This window comes from Perognathus longimembris, chromosome 1 (genome assembly GCF_023159225.1).
Source record: "Perognathus longimembris pacificus isolate PPM17 chromosome 1, ASM2315922v1, whole genome shotgun sequence".
NCBI classification, from domain to species: domain Eukaryota; kingdom Metazoa; phylum Chordata; class Mammalia; order Rodentia; family Heteromyidae; genus Perognathus; species Perognathus longimembris.
Window position 1 is genome coordinate 49,584,337 of NC_063161.1, and position 22,950 is coordinate 49,607,286.

General features: G+C 46.9%; 1 non-coding gene across 1 annotated transcript; it reads left to right on the forward strand.

The window, feature by feature from the left end:
• Positions 1-459: 459 nt before the first annotated feature.
• Positions 460-566, forward strand: LOC125341207. The gene has a single exon (XR_007208912.1). It is a non-coding gene; the product is annotated as a U6 spliceosomal RNA (small nuclear RNA).
• The last annotated feature ends 22,384 nt before the right edge of the window (positions 567-22,950 follow it).

Below are 22,950 nucleotides of genomic sequence, written 5' to 3' on the forward strand. Positions count from 1 at the left end.
ACACACACACACACACACATCCATTAATAAAAATAAAAAGAATTATAAGGAATTGTGTGAGAAAAACTGTCTACTGTCAAAGTGGGTTGCTTCCTTTCTGTCAATCTTGTGAAATTTGTTTTTTCTGAAAAGTTCCTGCTTTGACCAGATAGCTTGACCCTTGTTTTGTTATCTTAGCCTTCTGAGCAGCTAGGATTACAGGGGGCACCTGGGCAGCTCATGTTGATTAAATTTTAGTTACATCCTTTTTCTGCTACACTTTAATTAATATACCTTGTCATAAACCCAGTGCTGCTGGCTCCTCCCTGTAGTCCTAGCTGTTCTGGAAGCTGAGATCCTGCCCAGGCAGGAAAGTCTATGAGACTTTTATCTACAATAAGCCAGGAAAAAAAAAAAAAAGCCAGAAGTAGTGCTGTGCCTCAAGTGTTAGGGTGCTATCCTGGAGAAAAAGAATCTCAGGTGCTCGCTTCGGCAGCACATATACTAAAATTAGAATGATACAGAGATTAGCATGTCCTCTCCCTGTCAAGGATGACACGCAAATTCGTGAAGTGTTCCATATGTTTTTCAGTCCGACCAAGTTAAAAAAATTTTTTCAAGGATAGCACCCAGGCCTTGAGTTCAAGCCCCAGGACTGGCACACACACACACACACACACACACACACACACACACACAGAGTCACAAATGCCTTGCTTTTAGCTAGCATCTTATTCTTGTTAATTAAACCACATCCTTTTGCAGATTGTGAACCTAATAGCCAATCTCAGTAGAGAGGCAGGGCCTGCAGGGTTAGGAATAAAAAGGGAGCAGCCTGCCTGTTCTGTGTGCTCGCTTGCCAGCTTTTTGGCTGATGGTACACACTCCTGTGGAAGTAAACTTTGTCTTGCTAAGTTCTTTTTGAGTTGTCTGTTTTCCCACATAACACCACAATACTTCCAGGCATTTCTAACAATTGGAAGTACAGTTTAGTGGTAAAGCACTTGTAAATTTCACCCCTGGGAGGGCTCCAAGCAGATGCTTGCCCCCCATCCCCCTCTAAAGTCTCCACCCAGTACCTGTGTTACCTAGGTAACTGGCATACCTAGAAGCAGCCACCTCCCCTCCCCTGGCCACACCTCCTTGCCCCTGCCCTCGGCAGGGCCAGGTGAGGGTCACCCCTTCTCTCAGGCCATGCATCATCTTGGCCATAGGCTAGCAATTTGGAAATAAGCTTTTCTCTCCTGCCTGAATCCCAGGTGGTGTTCTCCTTTATGGGCTACCTACTTTAATAAACCTTACAGCACTATCCTAGCACATACAAGGCCTGGAGCCCTGACTTCAGCTTCCAGCATTAGAAAAAGAAAACCAAAGAAAAGAAACAAAGTACTATTTTCAGGCAGGCGCTGGAGGCCAGAGAAGAAGGAAAAACAGCTACTATAGTAAGGAATTTTCTCAGAGCCACATGACCACCAGGCTCACCCCACCCCCTGCAGAGAGTCCAGCCAAGGAGAAAGGCAGGTTTCTGCCCACAGTTGTCAGTGCAGGGCTGGTGTTTGGAACAAGTCTTGGAATGGTCCCACCAGACCTGAGGAATGATGTCTGTCTAGATTCGTCACTTTCAGCAAGGTACATGGCAGGTTTAAAGGGAGGCATGTTAAAACAGCTACTTCTGTGAATGGTGACCTCGGTGTTGACCTTAACCTACTTATTGCCCAATGGAGTCCAGCAGCAGCTGACTTTGGCTGGCTCCAGGTCAGATCTGAGCTTTTGCAACTAAATGAATATTCAGAGACCCCCCTCAGGCTTCAGGAACTCAGACATTCCTACCAAGGAGTACATGAGTGGGCCTGATGTGACATAATAGAACACTCCACCAACCGACAATTTTTTATTTTATTTATTTATTTTTGTCAATAGTGGGGCTTGAATTCAGAGCCTAGATGCTATCCCTGAATTCTTTTGCTCAAAGCTACCACCCCACCACTTGTAGCCACAGCTTCATTTCTGGTTTTTGAGTACCTTATTGGAGATAAGAGTGTCATGGACTTTCCTGCCTGGGCTGGCTTTGAACCTCAATCCTCAGAGCATAGACTCATGAATAGCTTGGATTACAACCACAAGCCACCAGCGCCTGGCATCAACTAACAAATACTGTTTTTAGAAATATCCAGCCCAAATCTAGGCATATCTTTAGATTTAATGTCCAGTTCATGGAAGTAGGAAGACCAAAGCTGGATACAGGTGTCACAAACCTCTTATCCTAGCTACTCAAAAAGTTGAGATCTGGGCTGGAAATATGGCCTAGTGGCAAGAGTGCTTGCCCTCATGTACATGAAGCCCTGGGTTTGATTCCTCAGCACCACATACATAGAAAATGGCCAGAAGTGGCACTGTGGCTCAAGTTGGCAGAGTGTTAGCCTTGAGCAAAAAAGAAGCCAGGGACAGTGCTCAGGCCCTGAGTTTATGCCCCACAACTGGCAAAAAACAAAACAAAACAAAAAAAACCCCAAGAAGTTGAGATCTAAGGATTGAGGTTCAAAGCTAACCCAGCAGAAAAATCCTCTTAGCTCCAGCTCACTACCAAGAAACCAAAAGAGGGGTTATCAAGATATCAAAAAGACATTTGTACTTCCATGTTTATCACGGCACAATTCACAAGAGCCAAAATATGGAAACAACCCACATGCCCCTCCACAGACGAATGGATCCAAAAAATATGGTACTTATACACAATGGAATACTACATAACGATTAGGAATGGTGAAATATTGTTATTCGCAGGGAAATGGTCAGAACTCGAACAAATAATGTTGAGCGAGACAAGCCTAGAACACAGAAAAGGAAGGGGCATGATCTCCCTGATATATGACTGTTAACAAAGGGAGACGGAGAGACAGTAGAGACCAAGTCTGTGAATACTGTATATGTTCTTGATACATTGTATATTGTATATATGTCTACCTGACCTAGAGAAGGGATAGAAAAACAGGACGTAAGATATCACAAGAAATGTACACACTGCCCTACTATGTAACTGTACCCTTTTTGCACAACACCTTGTAAAAAAATTTGTGTTCAATTAATAAACAAATTTTAAAAAAGAGGGGTTATGGATCCAATAATAGAGCAACAACCTTGGGCAAAAAAGGCCAACTGACACTAAATAAAGTAATAAATAAATAAATATTGATAAAGGGCACAGGAGAGTGCCAAAGAGGCTGAGATTGATTGGACTACATCATAAACTGTTAGAAATGTTAACAATGACATCCCCATCCATAAATGTAAACAAATTAAAAACTAAGGACTTGCCTAGCATGATGGCAGCCAGGATTCAATCCCGAAGAAAAAATATGGGAGGAGGAAACTATTGGGATGAGGGAGAAGGCTGGAAGGGTGACTTGAATCAAGAAGCACCGGGCATTTAGGTATGAGGCAGGGTAGGTCAGGGAAAATGTGGCATGGGAAACAGCAGCTATGAATTCAAAGACAAACATTATATTAGAGAGTAGCTCATTGTTTTATGCCTTACATTCCCTCATAAGTTATAACATTAGTAAAAAGGAAAAAGAGCAGTGTTCTTTCCTTCTGACCTTGCCTGAATGCCCAAAATAATTAGTGAGCTCTGGAAACTGAGCAAGAATATCTTAAAGAGACTTATCTTAGAAAAACAAACACTTAGGAAAATGATTTCTTTTTCCCAATTGTAGGACTCAAACTTAGGCTCAGGAACAGCACCCAAGCCTTAAGTTCCAGCCTTTTGATCGACTCCCCTAAACAGTGATTAGATAGATATACCAGGTGTTAAAGCAAAAGGAAACACTTTTCCTACAATAAATTTGAGCCAAACCCCAATTTCCATTTCACCACAAATACCCACCATGGTAAAACACTCCACTGCATCTGTTACCAGATGTGCCGATGTCCATGCCTGGATGGTGTACTATCAATCTGCCTTCAGTTTACTAATTTATTTATTTATTTTGTTGGTTGTAGGGCTTGAACTCTGGGCCTGGGTGCTACCCCTGAGCTTTTCATCTCAAGGTTAGCACTCTATCACTTGAGCCTCAGAGCCACTTCTGGTGGTTAATCGGAGATAATAGTCTCAGGGACTTTCCTGCCTGAGCTGGCTTTTAACCAAGATCATCAGATCTCATCCTCATGAATAGCTAAGATTATAGGTCTGGGCCACTAGCGCCCGGCCATTCGCTTTACTAATAATAAACTCTCTTGGTCTTCACCTCAATGTGTCCTCAAATTCTTTTTTTTGTGACATCATCAAGAACACCATACCCATAGAACTGGAAGTAGGGAGTAGGGCTGTAGTGTTATAGTAGCACTCTTGAGCAAAAGGCTGAATGAAATTGAATCCTTGAGTTTAAAACCTTAGTACAAGAACACACACATATACACACAAATGCACATACACACACACACACACAGAGAGCTTATGAAGCTCTTTCTAATAAAACAAAAGATCTACCAAAAAAAAAAAAAAAAAAAAAGAACACCATACCTAGCTGGGTGCTGGTCGCTCACACCTATAATCCTAGTTACTCAGGAGGATATCTGAGGATAACAGTTCAAAGCCAACCTGGGCAGGAAAGTCTCCATGAGACTTTTTTCTTTCCCAGTCTTAGGGCTTGAATTCAGGGCCTGGGCACTGTTCCCGAACTTCTTTTGTTGAAGGCTAGCACTCTACCACTTGAGCCATAGTGCTACTTTCAGCTTTTTCTGTTTATGTGTACTGAGGAATCAAACCCAGGGCTTCATGCATGCTAGGTGAGCACTCTACTACTAAGCCACATTCCCAGCCCATCCAGGAGACTCTTTTTTTTTTTTTTTCCTTTGGCCAGTCCTGGGCCATGAACTCAAGCCCTGAACACTGTCCCTGGCTTGTTTTTGCTCAAGGCTAGTACTCTGCCACTTGAGCCACAGCGCCACTTCCGGCCATTTTCTATATATGTGGTGCTGGGGAATCAAACCCAGGGCTTCATGTATATGAGGCAAGCACTCTTGCCACTAGGCCATATTCCCAGCCCCCCCCAGGAGATTCTTATCCCCAATTAACCACTCGAAAACCAGAAGTGGTGCTGTGGCTCCAGTGGTAGAGAGCTAGCTTTGAGCAAAAATAGGCTCAAGGGCAGTGCCCAGGTCCTCAGTTCAAGCCCCACAACAGACCAAAACTAAATAAATAAATAAATTATATATATATATATATATATATATATATATATATATATATATATTTGCCAACCTGGGGCTTAAACTCAGGGCCAGAGCACTGTCTATGGCTTCTTTTTGCTCAAGGCTAGCATGTATGCAAGGCAACTCTACCACTAGGTCATATTCTTAGCCCTAAAATTATAATTTTAAAAATTGACCTATATGCTACTGATATTCTTTGGTATATTTTATTTTATTTTCCTTTTGGTGATACTGGGGTTTGAACTCAGGACCCTTATCTTTTTTAAAAATTTAATATATTTTTTTATTACTATCATTATTATTATTTTGGCGATAGGGCTTGGATACTATCCCTGAACTCTTTTTTTTTGGCCAGTCCTGGGGCTTGGACTCAGGGCCTGAGCACTGTCCCTGGCTTCTTTTTGCTCAAGGCTAGCACTCTGCCACTTGAGCCACAGTGCCACTTCTGGCCATTTTCTGTATATGTGGTGCTGGGGAATTGAACCCAGGGCCTCATGTATACAAGGCAAGCACTCTTGCCACTAGGCCATATCCCCAGCCCTCCTTGAACTCTTTTGCTCAAGGCTAGGGCTTTACTACTTTGAGCCACAGCACTATTTCCCATTTTCTGCTGGTTAATTGAAGATAAACGTCTCATGGACTTTCCTGCTGAGTCTGACTTTGAACTGTGGTCTTCGTATCTAAGCATCTTGAGTAGTTAGGACTACAGGCAGGAGCCCATTGGGCACCTGGCCTTTTTGTGTTTTTTTTTTGGTACTGTCCCTGAGCTTCTTTTTGCTTAAGGCTAGCCATATACCACTTGAGCTATGGCTCCACTTCTGCCTTTCTTGTTAGTTTGCTGGAGAGAAGAGTTTCATAGACTTTTCTGCCCTGGATGACAGTGGCATGAGCCACTAGAACCTGGCTTTCTTCTCAAATTACTCTGCAGTGGTCATTTTCTCTGAGAATGTCCCAAGCCTGAGTTCGATGTTGTTCCTCCAGCATTCTGTGTTTTATAACTGCTATGTGACAGGTGGGGAATTTTATTTACTTATTTTTAAGCAGTAAATTTTTATATAGTATATTGTTGGTCTTCTATAAACGTCATTTACCCAGTTTATGGGCAAGAAGCCTGAAGGTTAAAGAGATTGCACAAATAGCACGTGGGGGAGTATGAACTCACACTCTGGTCTGTCTGACTTCAAAGGCAGTGTGTTTATCCACTCCTCAAAAGGCCTCCAGGAAGAGAGAAGGTGTGGCTCAAGTGGTAGAGCACTACCCTTGAGGGGAAAAGCCAAGTAAGACATAAGACTCTGAGATCAAACTCCAGCATGTGTGTACATGTGCACAAATGCACGCGCGCACACACACACACACACACACACACACACCCCAAAAGGCCTCCAGTGTCATACAAGGGTAGTTGTTTACCAGACTCTTCTCTACAGCAGTACATATTTCTTGTGAATATAGCTGGTGTAACACAGTACCAGGCACACAGGAAATAGACAGGAAATAGATGGATACTGCAGAATTCTGGCCTAGCAGTCAGGATACTGTTTGGGCTTTTGACAAGTACTTTTTCCCTCTCTGAGCCAAGATTGGTGGGATGGGCTAGGATTAGTGTCATGACCCTGAGCCTTTTTCTTACCATCAACCCTTTTCTGGGTGCTGACAGCTGCACCACTGCCCCCTGCTGATAGGTGTCAACAACACTTGGCCCCCTAATCAGGCATTCCATAGAATGATTTGGTGGCATACTCCTGTAACTCATTGCTGCCACCTGCTGGTCGAGAGAAGCATTACTTAGTCTGCTTTCTGAAGAGGACTGAGATGGAAGGAAGGTTTATTCTGGAAAAGACTAGAAGTGATCTTTGCATACTACCCTTCCCTAGAGGATTTCCTTCCGGAAAATCATTTGTCAATCTCAGCATACTATAACATCTCTGTTATTCCAACACATTGAGCTGAGGGGAACGAAGTTGAGACCTTTAAATATCCTAAAACTTGCTGGGTGCTTATAAATCAGGCCTGAAATTCAAGCTGCTCAGGAGACAATGTCCAGGCTTTTGAGTTCAAACCCAGGACTAGTATCCCCCCCCCCCAAAAAAAAAGGTTATAAAATTCTGAGCAGATTATGATCACAACTCTTATGATAAAAGCTTCAAGATAAAGGTTGCAATACTAAGCAGAATTTGTACAATACTAAAATACAAGGGCTGGAGGTATGGCTTAAGTGGTAAAGTGCCTCCCTAGCAAACTGGAGACCCTGAGTTCAAATCCTAGACCACACACACACACACACACACACACACACACACACTCACACACACAACAGATTCCAGTGACTCATATTTGTAGCTCTAGCTACTTAGGAGGCTGAGGATCCTAGTTTCAAGACAATATGGGCAGAAAAGCCCAAGAGTCTCTATTTTCAATTAGCCCACAGAATGCTGGTTTGGAGACATGGGCTCAAGTGGTAAAGTGATATATGTATAGCATAAAATTCTGGGGCTTGGGGGCTGGGAATGTAGTTTAGCAGTGGAGTGCTTGCCTAGCATGCATGAAGCCCTGGGTTCTATTCCTCAGCATCACATAAACAGAAAAAAAAAAAGGAAGTAGTGCTGTGGCTCAAGTGGTAAAGCGCTAAGAGTGCTAGCCTAGAGCAAAAGGAAACCAGGGACACTGCTCAGGTCCTAAGTTCAAGCCCCAGGACTGGCAAAAAAAAAATCTGTTTTTATTTTCCCCCACTTTTCCTTGACTACATTGATTCTTTCATAGTATTTAATTTATTTTTGCCGGTTATGGTCTTGAACTCAGGGCCTAGACATGTGTCCCTGGGCCTCTTTTGCTTAAGGCTAATGCTCTACTGCTTTGAATCACAGTTCCACTTCCAGTTTTCTGGAGATTAATTGGAAATAAGAGTCTCAAGGAAGCTGGATGCCAATGGCACACATCTGTAATCCCACCTACTCAAGAGGCTGAGGTAACTGACCAAAAAAAAAAAAAAAAAGTCTCAGGGTTTTTCTTGCCTGGACTGGCTTTGATCAAAACTGCAATACTCAGATCTCAGCCTCCCAAGTAGCTAGGACTACAGACAAGATCCACCAGCACCAGACTTGTGAAACTTATCTCCAATTAACCACCAGAAAACCAGAAGTGGAACTGTGATTCAAAGTGGTACAGCACTAGCCTTGAGTACTGAGGCTCAGGGACACTGCCAGGCCCTGAGTTCAAGCCCCAGCACTAGCACAAAAACAAATAGAATTTTCTGTTGGTTTTAATGCCCCAGCTGTTTGTGGTGATTAGCACTGCTAAGTACTAATGCATGTTATAAGATACCCTTCTTCCCTCCTTGGGGAGGATTTTGTTTTCCTTTCTTTTTGGTCATGGGGCTTGAATTCAGGGCCTAGAGCTCTTTTTCTCAAGACTAGTGTTCTACCACTGAAAGCCACAGAGCCACTTCCAGTTTTCTGGTTGTTAATTGGGGGATAAAAGTTTCACAAACTTTTGTGCACAGGCTGGGTTTGTACCTCACTCCTCAGCTCTCAGCCTCCTTAGTAGCTAGGATTACAGGAGTGAGCCACCAGTCTCCGGCTGGGAAGAATCCTTCCCCTCTCCCCCCCCCCCCATCCTGGGGCTTGAACTCAGGGCCTGGGCACTGTCACTGAGCTGCTTTTGCTCAAAGCTAGCATTCTACCACTTGAGTCACAGTGCCAGTTCCAGCCTTTTCTGCTTATGTGGTACTGAGGAATCGAACCCAGGGCTTCATGCATGCCAGCAAGCACACATTCCCCGTCTGATTAATATACTTTTATATTGAAGTTATACAAGATATTGCAAGCTAATTGGAAGATGGAAGATGATAGTTATACCAAATAAAGGCCTGCTGGATAGTTGCAGCTGAGAAATATCGCTTCCCCAGTGAGCTTAAAAGAAGGAAAAACCGGGATGGGGATATGGCCTAGTGGTAAGAGTGCTTGCCTCCTATACATGAGGCCCTGGGTTCAATTCCCCAGCACCACATATACAGAAAATAGCCAGAAGTGGCGCTGTGGCTCAAGTGGCAGAGTGCTAGCCTTGAGCAAAAAGAAGCTAGGGACAGTGCTCAGGCCCTGAGTCCAAGCCCCAGGGCTGGCCAAAAAAACAAAAAAAAAAGGACATACCATCTAAATGGGCCCTAATACTGGGGAAAGAACCCAGTGACTTTTGGGCATCTTAATTAATTTTGTTTCTCCTTATGATTATATTTTCCCTCTCCCCTCTATGTTGACTTTGCAACTTTTGGAACTTTCCATTTCATATATTTCCCTGAAACCAGTGAGATGTTCCAGAACACAGAGGCCTATGGATCTCTACCCTCAGCTTTTCCATAGCTGTTCCATAGTGCACTAGGCACAAATCTGAATTTTTTAAAGGATCCAATGGATCTTTAATGTATTATATATCATTTTCCATTTATACAAATAGCACATGAGAATTCCAATTCCTTGTTTTCTTCCACAAGAAGCAATTATTTCAATTTTAGCAATTTTAATCAGTGTTTACTATTCATATTTCTTTCATAGTAGTAACGTTGAACATCTCTTCTTTTTTTTTTTGCCAGTCCTGGGCCTTGGACTCAGGGCCTGAGCACTGTCCCTGGTTTCTTCCCGCTCAAGGCTAGCACTCTGCCACCTGAGCCACGGCGCCCCCTCTGGCCGTTTTCCATATATGTGGTGCTGGGGAATCTAACCGAGAGCTTCAAGTGTAGGAGGCAAGCACTCTTGCCACTAAGCCATATTCCCAGCCCCTGAACATCTCTTTTTGTGCTTATTTCATGAGTTTGATGGTGGTCTTTTCAAAGCCTGTTGCCCTTTTACCATATCAGTTATTTACTTTTTGTTGAATTTCAGCAGTTCATTACACTTTTCAGATACCATTGTCTTATCAGCAATATTTTTTAGGATGATTTCCCAGGGTTGTATCTGAATATTTTCCTGATTATCCCTCTACTCTACGTAGCTTATGAAGTCTATGAACTTTCACATTAAAACTATTTCCTCCATTTTGGGTGACTCATTATAAAGGCTTAGTAACATCCGTTCCCTCTCTCACTCATTCCCTCCTTCCCATCCCCATCCATGAGTTGCTTAGTTCACTTTCATTAATGTCCATTGTAGCTGATAGTCCCTTCTGCTATATTATTATTATTATTACCAAATCTGGATCTTTTCCTAGCACCAAACATACAAAGGGAAAAATTTGGTTCTTTTTTTTTTTTTTTTTTTGCCAGTCCTGGGCCTTGGACTCAGGGCCTGAGCACTGTCCCTGGCTTCTTTTTGCTCAAGGCTAGCACTCTGCCACTTGAGCCACAGCGCCACTTCTGGCCATTTTCTGTATATGTGGTGCTGGGGAATTGAACCCAGGGCCTCATGTATACAAGGCAAGCACTCTTGCCACTAGGCCATATCCCCAGCCCCAAAATTTGGTTCTTGAGCTGGGAAGATGTTGAGCAAAAGAGGAAGGGTACAGAATGGGCTGATTGGAGGCATAATCCAATCTCAGTGGCCAGGACTATACAAGAAGATGGGGGGGGGGGAGATTGGGGAGCAGCGGGCTGTCACCAGGGAGAGCACAGTCTACAGGTTCCAGGGATTCCTGTCCAATTCTCTTGGGAGTTAGCTTTGTTTGCTTCTTCTTTCTCCTCTAGCCTCCCAGAATTCACTGCAGCTACATTCCCTCCCTCGCTCCCTCCTCCCCCCTTTCCTTCTTCCCTCCCTTCCTTCCTTTCCCCTGCCTCTCTTTCCCGTTCTTTCTGTGCTAGTAGTGGGGCTTGAGTGAGGCTCATGTTCCTCTACAGCTTCTTCCCTAGAAACTAGCTTCCTACTACTTGAGCCATAGTTCCACTTCTAGCTTTTTGCTGGTTTACTGGAGATAGAGTCTCACAGATTTTTCCTGCTTGAGTTGGTTTTGAACATATATCCTCAGATCGCAGCCTCCTGAGTAGCTAGGATCACAGGCTCTAGCTCTTGCCATCTCTCTCTCTCAGCTGTCACTAGTGAATCTACTAGATATACCATATACTTCTCTCAGAACTTGGAAACAATGAGAAAGTGCTTCTAGTGTAGCACCCAAGGAGAAGCACCCTAGACTTCCTGATTCTTAGCTGTGCTGCTGCCAGCATCCCAGAGGAAGGATATCAGGCCTAATAGCCATCCAATAGAACAGGATCCTGACATTTGTGTGGTAGAGCATATGAGAAGTCTCAGTCTGTCCCCTCTGTTAACCAAGGTGCCCCTGATGTCCTATGCCACACTATTCTTGGATGTGTGTATGTGTGTGTGTGTGTGTGTGTGTGTGTGTGTGTGTGTGGTGTTCCAGTCCTGAGACTTGAACTTAGGGCCTAGGCGCTGTCTCCCTGGGCTCTTTTGCTCAGAGTTAGCCCTCTACCACTTGAGGCAAAGCTCCACTTCTGTCTTTTTGGTGGCTAACTGGAAATAGGAGTTTCATGCACTTTCCCGCTAGGGCTGACGCCATGTGATTCTCAGATCTCAGACTGCTGAGTAGCTAGGATTGCCAGTGTGAGCTGGTCATATGATCATGTCTATGAGTGTGTTGATGGTGTATTTCCTTCTAAGATCTGATCCCTGTGGTTCCTGTGTGGCCATGAGTACCCGTGGGTATGTGACTATGTCAACCTTGTGTGTCAGAGTAGGAGCTCCCTGTATTGTGCCTATCTGTTGGAAGGGGATCATGGCAAGAGTCTCTCTTTCTCCTCCTCCCCCATTCCTGCTCCCATCTGGCCTTGATCAGCTAGTCCCTGGGGAGGGAGCCGCGGTTTCGGATGCAGGAAAATGTTCCAGGAAGCGGCCACTGTGCTGAGCCCTGCTCAGGCTCCCCCAGCGGAAATTGTTCCAGGAGGAAGGGGGCTGGGTGGGGGGTGTTGAGATAGGATTAAGGGAGGAGGGGATTGGCTTTTGGCTCCCCTCTCCCCTGGATAAGGCTGGATAATTTGACGGGAAACTCAGGTCAGCCAGGAACCTGGATGCTGCTACCTACATGCCACATCATTAAAGCAGGAAAAGGACGATCTCCATTCCCAGCTGCTATTCTCTTCTCTTTCTCTTCTTTCTCCTTTCCCTCTTTCTTTCTGTGGGTATGGATAACCCTGGAAGATCCTTGTGATGATCCTACTGTCTTGTACACAAGCTGGCAGTAGGACACCTGGGTATTGTCTGAAAGTGGAACGCGCGCGCGCGCGCGCGTGTGTGTGTGTGTGTGTGTGTGTGTGTGTGTGTGTGTGTGTGTTGGGGAGGGGAGAGATGGGTCCCCTCTTCTCCCCACTGGAGGGGCTTTGAAGCTTGGATCCAGGACTGGGAGGGCTGCCTAATTGGGATAATGGAGGTTAATGGGGCGCCTGGAGGGGGGTGGCCACGCTCCTAGATCAAAGAGGCCAGCTCTTCCCAACCACCACAGCTGGAGGTCACAGCTGGAGGGGGAGGGCAGGGGGGCAGGGGTTCGAAGCCAGCCAGCAGGGGGTGCTCTGGGTCCCGGAATGTCTGTCCTCTCAGGTCTCTGGCCCTTTGGGTCGCTCATAAGAACTGCTTTTTGTTGCCTGGACCGGGGGGGGGGGGGCAGGGGGGGTGAGATAAGAAACGGACGCGGGAGGGGGAAGGAGAGGAGCGCTGGGGTTTAAAGGCTCATCTGTGGGGTGAGGGGAGGCTGGCGGCCCGAGGCGAGCGGGGCGCCCCGAGCGGACCTTCCTCCGGTGCCGGCTGGAGGCCGGGCCGGGCAGGCAGGCCGGGCGCCCGCCGCGGGCTGGGGGGAGGGGGCGGCGGGGCACCGGGCTCCCCCGCCCCCTCCCCCGGGCTGGCGCTCCCTCCCGGGCTCTAATCGGCGCGGCGGCCGCAGCGGGCAGAGTCAGCGCCGCCAGTCTCCGGGACGCGACTCCCAGCAATTGTGGTCGGGACCGCAGATATGCAGCTGCCTCCCGCCCGGGCGCCGGGCCCGGCCGGCCCCGCCCGCGCCCCGCCCCGCCCCCGGCCGGCCCGCCCCGCGCCCCCCGGGGACGCCGAGGCCCCGGAGGGAGGCAGGGACCCCTCACCCCGGGGAGGACCCTCACCCCGGGGACACCCACCCACCTCGGGGACCCCCACCCGCCACCCCCCCAGCCCAGGCTCGGCCGTGAGAGACCTCCGCGTCAACATCTCACGACCTGTTGCCCTGGGACCCACCGATCTGCAAGGACTGGTGCCCCCCGACCCTTGCGGGCCTGCCTTGGCTTTGAGCCTGGGCCTGCCTGGCTATGGAGTCTCCACACCAGCCACAGAAGTCCAGCCGGACTTGGGGAGGGGGGTGGGTGGGTAAGGGGTGGTGGCCCAAGGGGTGGAAAGGTGGGGTGGGGAAGGGGAAGGCAAGCTTGAGAACTTTGGGGGACTTCCCTCGGGGGAGAGAAAAGGAAGGAGTAGGGAAAGTAGGTAGGAGTGATAAGGAACAGGGAAGGGAAATCATGATTGGGCCGATTGGGGATTAGTGGGACCCTGTTGACCAAAGCCAAGGTATTCAAGGCCATTCTCAGAACTGAACAGAGCAGGGCCAGGATGGCGGCCTTGCCTGCAATACCAGCTCCTACTCAGGAGGCTGAGACTTGTGGATCCCAGTTTGAAACCAGACTCTTTATCTCCAATTAACCACCACCAAGAACAAAAAACAGAAGTGGTGCTGTGGTTCAAGTGGTAGAGAGCTAGCTTTGAGCAAAAGAAGCTCAGAGGCAGTGCCCAGGCTCTTAGTTCAAGCCCCAGGACTAGCACAAAGGAAAAAAAAAAAAAAAGCTAAGGGAGGCCTTGAGTTCAAGCCTGAGTAGCAGCACAAAATAATACATAATACATAATACATAATACATACATACATACATACATACATGCATAGCCTGCTTGCCTGTTCACCCTTCACATCCAATCAGGAACCAGAGCTGTGTCCTGTGGACACAACTTCTAAGCTCTAAGCTGCAGGGCACCCACTGTTGGTTCAGGTCTACAATCCTAGCTACTCAGGAAGCTGAGATCTGAGGATTAGGGTTCCAAGACAGCCTAGTTAGACAGATGGGACAAATTCCTATCTCCAGTTAGCCAGCAAGAAGCCAGAAGTGGGGGTGTGGCTCAAGTGGTAGAATGCCAGGCTTGGTGGGGGGGTCAGAGGGAAGCTAAGGTATAATGAGCAGCCCCTGAGTTTAAGCAAAACAAAACAAAAAGCAAAAGCAACACCTTCTAAACATTTCCCCTCCAGGGACCTCCTAACCTTTCTGCTACTTCAGAGCACACCCCACCTCTGCCCTGGACAGAGGTCACTGACCATTCGGTCTCCTAGGCTCTGATTTGGTCCTCTAAAGTATGACAATACTAACTGGCACGGTTTCCTGAGCAACTACTACATAGCAGACACTGTACAGGTGGGGATGTAGCTCAGTGATAGAGTGCTTAGAATGTGCAAGGCCCTGGGTTCAATCTCTCGCATCAGGGGGAAAAAAAAGTTCTGCATGTATTATTTGACAGCCCTGGGAAGTTATTGTGTCATATTTTCTTTTTCTATGGAAGAGGAGGTTTAGGCATCAAAGGTCACACAGCCTCCCCAAGTTTGTGCCGTGGCAAATGGCTGATTTATCCAGAGCTGCCTGGTTCTAAGACCCTATTTAATTCTCATCTCTGTGGCTGAGGTCATCTTTCTAATATCCAAATATTCCTGTGTGTTGCCTTTAGGATCGACTTTAGACTCCTTGCATAGCTAATTGACCTTCTTCCCCCTCCACTCTGCATTCTGGTCACACTCTGGGCACCTCAACAGTGTTGCTAATCCCTTCTACCTCTTGGACTTTGCACAAACTCTTCTCATAGCTTACAATACTGTCTCTGGGCCAATTCTTACTCATCTTGGCTTTTTCGCTTATGGCTAGAGCCCTACCACTTGACTCACACCTCTACTCTGGCATTTTCTAGTAAATTGGAATTGAATTCCCACAGACTTTTCTGCCCAGGCTGGCTTCATCCTGTGATTCTGCAGGTCTCAGCCTATTGGGTAGCTAGGATTATTCCTCCCTCCTTCATGTTAGCTGTTGGTTAGTTTGTGAGGGGAAGAGCAGAGTCTGTCTTGGTCATGGTTGCATGCTTGAGCCAACCTGTGTGCTTGCACAAGCTAGATCTCTCTGAGCACTTGTTAAATTAAACAATGTTATGTATGGGAGGTGGTGTGGTAATAACTTATAGAATGCCTGCCTAGCATGGAGGTCCTGAGTTCAAATCCCAAAATGCCAAGAAGAAAAAGATGTAAAAGTCCAACCCACATTTTAAAAATCTGTTCTGAAAATTAAAGAAGGTAAGAGCAAGGAGGAAGCATATGTATAAAGACTTTTCTTTTTTTTTGGTCGGTCATGAGGCTTGAACTCGGGGCCTGGGTGCTGTCCCTGAGCTCTTTTTTTGCTCAAGGCTCGTACTCTACCACTTCTGGTTTTCTGGTGGTTAATTGGAGATAAGAGTCTCATGGACTTTCCAGCCTAGGCTGGCTTTGAACCATGAGCTAGGATTACAGACATGAGCCACCAGCATCTGGATATTTAAGAATTTTTCTTTTCTTTTCTTTATTCTTTTTTTTTTTTTTTCTGATCCTGGGGCTTGAACTCAGCACCCAGGCACTGTCCCTGAGCTTCTTTTGCTCAAGGCCAGCACTCTACCACTTGAGCCACAGCGCCACTTCTGGCTCTTTCTGTTCACGTGGTGCTGAGAAATTGAACCCAGGGCTTCATGCATGCTAGGCAAGCACTCTACTGCTAAGCCACATTCCCAGCCCCAGTCTAGAGATGACCAAGATCTTAATTCAATGTCGATCCACATGAGCAACCAGTTAGGACAAGTTCTTACATTCTTTTCCCTCCCAAGATCTCTGTCCTCTGCCATTTTGTCCTTGCCCCATCTCCTTTTCCTCTTGTAGCATTGCTCCTTCCTTCCTTCCTTCCTTCCTTCCTTCCTTCCTTCCTTCCTTCCTTCCTTCCTTCCTTCTTTCCTTCCTTCCTTCCTTCTCTCTCTCTCTCTCTCTTTCTCTCTCCTTCCTTCCCTCCCTCCCTCCTTCTTTATTTCTGCCAGTCATAGGGCTTGAACTCAGGGCCATGGGCACCTTGAGACTTTTTTCTTTTTTCCTAGAGCCACAGCTCTACTTCTGGCTTTTTTGGTGCTTAATTGGAAATAAGAGTCTCACAGACTTTCCTGCTCTTTTTGGTCTCATTAAGTTGTATGGCTCAGGCTGGTCTTGAAGTCAAAGTCTTCCTACTTGTCTCCTGAGTCGCTGGGATTGTAGTGTATATCATCATGTGCTTGTCTCCCTTTGTCTTTCTGTTTTCCTGTGACTGAGTGCCTTCTTTTTTCCCATTCTATCTTTTGTCACTGAAGTCACCACTGGAGACACTGGCTGGGCCTGGGTGCATGGTGCTGGGGGTGGGCAGTGGCCAGACCAGGGGCCCGGGACATGAGCACAACTTTCCAAGCTTCTCTTCCAGGCCCCTGTGGTTGGGGAGCTCCACAGAGGGAAAGATGAGTCAGCAGGGCCGCAGAGCAGGGGGGCCTGGGTGGGGGGTGGGGATTCCAGGGGGTTCCCTAGGGCCAGGGAGTTCTCTAGGGCCATTTGAGTCTCTGGGCTCCTGTAGGTGTGAGGAATAACGGATCAGAGTTACCCAAAGGTACAAGGCACAGCAACCAATCATTAAGTCTGGCAGTAGGTCCCATATCACCCTATTCCCTAGATTCTTTTTTTTTTTTTTGCCAGTCCTGGGCCTTGAACTCAAGGCCTGGACACTATCCTTGAGCTTCTTTTGCTCAAAGCTAGTTCTCTATCACAAGCCACAGCGCCACTTCTGGCTTTTTTTCTGTTTATGTGGTACTAAGGAATCAAACCTGGGTGGGCTGGGAATATGGCCTAGTGGCAAGAGTGCTTGCCTCATATACCCTGGGTTCGATTCCCCAACACCACATATATAGAAAATGGCCAGAAGTGGCGCTGTGGCTCAAGTGGCAGAGTGCTAGCCTTGAGCAAAAAGAAGCCAGGGATGGTGCTCAGGCCCTGAGTCCAAGGCCCAGGACTGGCAAAAACAAAACAAAAAAAGGATTCGAACCTGGGGTTTCATGCATGCTAGGCAAGCACTCTTACCACTAAGCCACATTCCCAAGCCCTTCCTCAGATTTTTATAGAGAGAGGGTTTCCTTAATACCAACTAGGAAATCTCAGGGGTATCCCAAGTTCTAAAGTTGTGACGAACTAGGTAGGTCCCAGTGGTTCACACCTGTAATCCTAGCTATTCTGAAGGCTATGATCTAGAGGATGGAGGTTCAAATCTAGTGTAGCCAGTAAAATCTACAAGACTCCATCTCCAAAATAACCGGAAAAGGGAAAAGGGGAGGGGGTGGGGGGAATGAGGGAGGAGGTAACAAACAGTACAAGAAATGTACCCAAGGCCTAACATGAAACTGTAACCTCTCTGTACATCACTTTGACAATAAATAGAAAAAAAAAACAGAAAAACACAAGACAAACAACAACAACAAAACAAACAAATAAATAAATAAAACAGGGATAAAAGTGTGGCTCAAAATCAGAGGTACCTTAGAGTGGTAGTGAGTGTTAGATAGAAATCAGATACCTTCAGGGTTCATACTGGAAGGTAGAACACTGGCCAAGCAAACTGATTGAGCCTGAGTCCTTGAGTTTAAAACCTCATAACTGAAGAGGGGGGGGAAAAATTTGTGATCACAAGCCTGTGTGTGTTATGTGACATCTGTGTATTTGGAGATGCGTGTATCGATGTGAATAAGAGATTGTGTGTCTGTTTGCATGCTATGTACATATGCTGCAATGACTGGGGGAGCTGTGGAATCTTGAGGTGAGTGTTAGATGTACAATATATGCATCTGCCAGTGTGTGTCATGTGGATATCTACATAGTACATATATGTGATTAAGTCATGTGTACAAGTATGTCTATCTAAATAGGTGTCACTTACCAGGTGTGTATTAGACGTGTTAATCTCTGTTCTAGGACTCCTGTCCCCTCTTCTTTTTTTCTATAACAGCAACAAGAGAAGGACTAAGAGTTCCCTTAGATGGGGACTCTCAGATGCCCCAGCCTAGAAAAAGGACAGAGGACAGTGGAGGGGAAGGAGGGAGAGGAGAGGAGAGGCCTTTGATTCTCCCCAGGTTTCACTCTCTATTCCCGCTGACCTTTCCAAAAAGATCTCAAATCATTTCACGAAACTTAGGCAGGTTCCAGATCCAGTCCCTCCAGACTAGGAAGCCCACCCTGAGTCTCCCAGGGGAGGGAGGGAAGGGAGTGGTCCTTGCGGTTCAGCCTGGTCCTGGCGTTGGAAGATCAGAAAGGCACCATCCCCACCCCGTTCCTTTAGGGACGTCCATCTCTTTGGGCTCAGCGTCTGGGTGGCCATGGGCGGAGGCTGAGGGGCCCCCAGGGTGGTGGGGGGTGGTGGATAGAAACCAGATGCCTAGGGGGTTTATACTGGAAGGACCAGAGCCACAGCCTCTACCCGCCCCTGCCACATGGCGCCTCTGCCTGGGCTGCCCCACCCCCTGGGAGGCTGGGCTGAGGGAAGCCTCCGAGGGTGGAGGTAGGTCCTTGGTAAGGGATCCCAGTTGCTGCCCATAGCCCCTGAGGGAGCTCTGGGGAGGGGTGTGGGGAGCAGGACCCAGGATTTCCATGTTCTCAGCTGGGCTGCCAGGGTGTCTTTAATAAGGATGGGGAAGAAGTCAGACAGAACCCAGGGCCTCAGGCTGAGTGTGGCAGCTGAGGGGCTTCAGGCTGCCCCTCTGCCTATGTGCCACAAACCTTTCTGTGTCCATGAGCTATCCTTTCATATATCAGAGGCCTTGGCTTACATCTTCCTGGGATCTAGCTTTTCCTTTTCCCTTCTTCTGTCACTTCCTAGGTAGGGTTAAGGATTAAAGTCTATAGAGGAGAAGAGAAGACTGACCCTTCCCTCTACCTCTGCCTCTAGCTCTACCCCTCCTTTCAGCTTTGCATCTTTCTTTTGCTGTTCCAAGTTCTCTCTTGCTCAATCTAGTTTGAGCCCCAATCTTCTTTCTCACTTGCTATGTCTCCTCTAGACAGAGAGTCTAGACATTTCTCACCTACCTGGTCCCAATGAACAAACAGGTCTTCTGGTAATACAGTAATTTCTTTAGAGCTTTCTCTGACCAGGTTCAAGTTAGGGCCACAAAAATTCAACTGACACCTCAGGCTCAGAATCACCCCTCTACCTCTCTACCTCCCACCCCGCTACCAGAGGGAGACTGCGAGGTCATAGGAACACCCCACCACGGGCACTTCCTCTTGGGCAGACGGGTGGGGTGGCCCGTGTAATCATCGGACTCGGACACAATTATGCGCTATTTATACTCCATCCCTATCCCCCACCTGCTGGCTTTTTACCCTCCACCTCCTCCAGACCTGGTGGTGTTCTACTCAGCTGTTTTCCTAGTCCTGAAGCCATTGTCACCACATCTTTGTTCCTCTGAGCTAGTTTCTTTTCCTTTTTAGTTTTCTCTGCTCTCTCTATTTATTTTTCAAACCACATATCTGTTCTTCTGTTTTCCTCTTCCCTTCCTTAAACTTTCTTTTTTTTTTTTTTTGGCCAGTCCTGGGCCTTGGACTCAGGGCCTAAGCACTGTCCCTGGCTTCTTTTTGCTCAAGGCTATGCTCTGCCACTTGAGCCACAGCGCCGCTTCTGGCCGTTTTCTGTATATGTGGTGCTGGGGAATCGAACCTAGGGCCTTGTGTATCCGAGGCAGGCACTCTTGCCACTAGGCTATATCCCCAGCCCCCCTTAAACTTTCTGAATTCTCCTGATTCTATTATTTTGTGTGACTGATGGGCTTGCTTTTTTTTTTTTTTTTCTTTTTTGCCAGTCCTGGGCCTTGGACTCACGGCCTGAGCACTGTCCCTGTCTTCTTTTTGCTCAAGGCTATGCTCTGCCACTTGAGCCACAGCGCCACTTCTGGCCTTTTCTATAAATGTGGTGCTGAGGAATCCAACCCAGGGCTTCATGTATACAAGGCAAGCTCTATTGCCACTAGGCCATATTCCCAGCATGCTGGGCTTTCTTTATTTTCCTTCCTTCCTTCTTTCCCTCCCTCCCCCCTCCCTCCTTCCCTTCCTTCCTTTTTGTGGGACTTGCCTTCTTACTTGGTGCTCAAGGCTACTACACCACCATTTCTGACATTTTGTTGGTTAATTGGAGATGAACTTCTCAGATAGTCTGCATGGGCTGGCTTCGATCTCTGATCTTTATATCTTGGCCTCCTGTGTAGTTGAGATTATAGTACTAGCTTCCCAGAGGACTTTCAGATTCCTTGTTTCTTCTTTCTTTTCTTTAAAAAAAGTGTTAGTCATGGGGCTTGAATTGAGGGCCTGGGCACTGTCCCTGAACTCTTTTGCTCAAGGCTAGCATTCTACCACTTTGAGCCACAGTGCCACTGCTGGTTTTTTGAGGATTAGTTGGAGATAAGAGTCTCAAAGAGGGGGAAGGGGGGGGGGAGGAGGGAGGAGGTAACAAACAGTACAAGAAATGTATTCAATGCCTAAAGTATGAAACTGTAACCGCTCTGTATATCAGTTTGACAATAAAAAAAAAATTTTAAAAAAAGTCTCAAAGAGCCAGGCACTTGTGGCTCACACCTGTAATCCTAGCTACTCAAGAGGCTGAAATCTGAGGATCACAGTTCAAAGCCAGCCTGGGCAAGAGACTCTTATCTCCAATTAACCACCAGAAAACTGGAAGTGGTGCTGTGACTCAAGTGGTAGAGGCACTAGCCTTGAGCTGAAGAGTTCAGGGACAGCACCCAGGCCCAGAGTTCAAGCCCAACAACCGACCAAAAAAAAGAGAAGTCTCACAGACTTTCCTGTTCAGGCTGGCTTTGAACTACAGTCCTCAGATATCAGCCTCCTGAAAAGCTAGGATTATAGGCATGAGCTACCAGTGCCTGGTTGTTGTTTTGTTTAATATAATTTTATTGTTATTATTAAGATGGTGTTGTATAGAAGGGTTACCATTTCATACAGCTAATGAGTAAATGAGGCTTTTTGTTGTTTTTTTTTTTTTGTCAGTTGTAGGGCTTGAACTCTGGGCCTGGGTGCTGTCCCTGAGCTCTTCAGCTCAAGGCTAGTGCTCTATCAGTTGAGCCACAGCACCATTTCTGTTTTTTTGGTGGTTCATTGGAGATAAGAGTCTCAAGGAGGGCTGGGGATATGGCCTAGTGGCAAGAGTGCCTGCCTCGGATACACGAGGCCCTAGGTTCGATTCCCCAGCACCACATATACAGAAAACGGCCAGAAGCGGTGCTGTGGCTCAAGCGGCAGAGTGCTAGCCTTGAGCAGGAAGAAGCCAGGGACAGTGCTCAGGCCCTGAGTCCAAGGCCCAGGACTGGCAAAAAAAAAAGAGTCTCAAGGAGGGCTGGGGATATGGCCTAGTGGCAAGAGTGCTTGCCTCGCATACATGAAGCCCTGGGTTCGATTCCCCAGCACCACATATATAGAAAATGGCCAGAAGTGGCACTGTGGCTCAAGTGGCAGAGTGCTAGCCTTGAGCAAAAAGAAGCCAGGGACAGTGCTCAGGCCCTGAGTCCAAGCCCCAGGACTGGCAAAAAAACAAAAAACAAAGAGTCTCAAGGACATTCATGCCCGGGCTGGCTTTTAACTGAGATCCTCAGATCTCAGCTTCCTGAGCAGCTAGGATTACAGGCGTGAACCATTGGTGCCTGGCATGAGTACATTTCTCTTTTTGGACAAGGTCAACACTTCCTTCACTTTCCTCATTTTTCCTTTCCTTTTTCAGATAGTGTATACGTAGCATGATTGCATTTGTTCACCTTTCCTCCCTCTTTTTCTGTGCCCCCTCTTTGACCTACCAAAAAGGAAAGAAAAAAGAAAAAAAAAAGCAAAACAACCACCATCACTACCACCACTACCAACAAGCTGTCCTGGGGTATGAACTTAGGGTCTGGGTGCTGTCCCTGAGCTTTTTATTTATTTATTTATTTGAGCTTTTTTTTTTTTTTCCTCAAAGCTAACACTCTACCACTTGAGCCATAGCTCCCCTTCCAGCTTTTTGGTGATTACCTGGAGATAAAGTCTCACAGGCTTTCCTGCCTGGGCTAGCTTTGAACTGTGATTCTCAGCTAGGATTGCAGGTATAAGCCACCAATGAATGCCCCACACTTCATTTTGTTTGTCTAACAGCCACCTGGCTCCCAGACCCCAAAGTAGAGCTCACAGAGTTCTTTGGAGGGGAAATCATGTGTCTCTAAAACTTTCTCCCTCTTGAAAGACAGAGAGTCATGCTGGAGATTTTACCCAGTGGCTCAGCTAGCTACCACTGAGGTATCACCTCAATCTTCCTTGGGGACAATCTTGGCACTGAAATCTAGAACTCCTGGGTCCTAACCTGAACTTTGCTCCCACCGGCTCCTTAAGCTGGTATATAACCCTTTCTGGACCTACATCTGCCATCCAATTCCTAAGCATTGTCCTTGGAGAGTATGAAGAGCAAAAGGAGAGTAGGGAGAAAAAGGAGAGTAAGGTAGGACAGGCAGAGCTGGAAGAGGAGAAGAGTTGGCTAGTATCTTACAAAACAACATCCCTACCCCCCCCCTTCAAACATCACATTGGTCAGGCCCCCCTGTGGGGTAGATGTTGGCTGGTTTGACCATTTGGCTACTCAAGTCCTCTCTCTGTCCCATAAATTTGCCCAAAGGC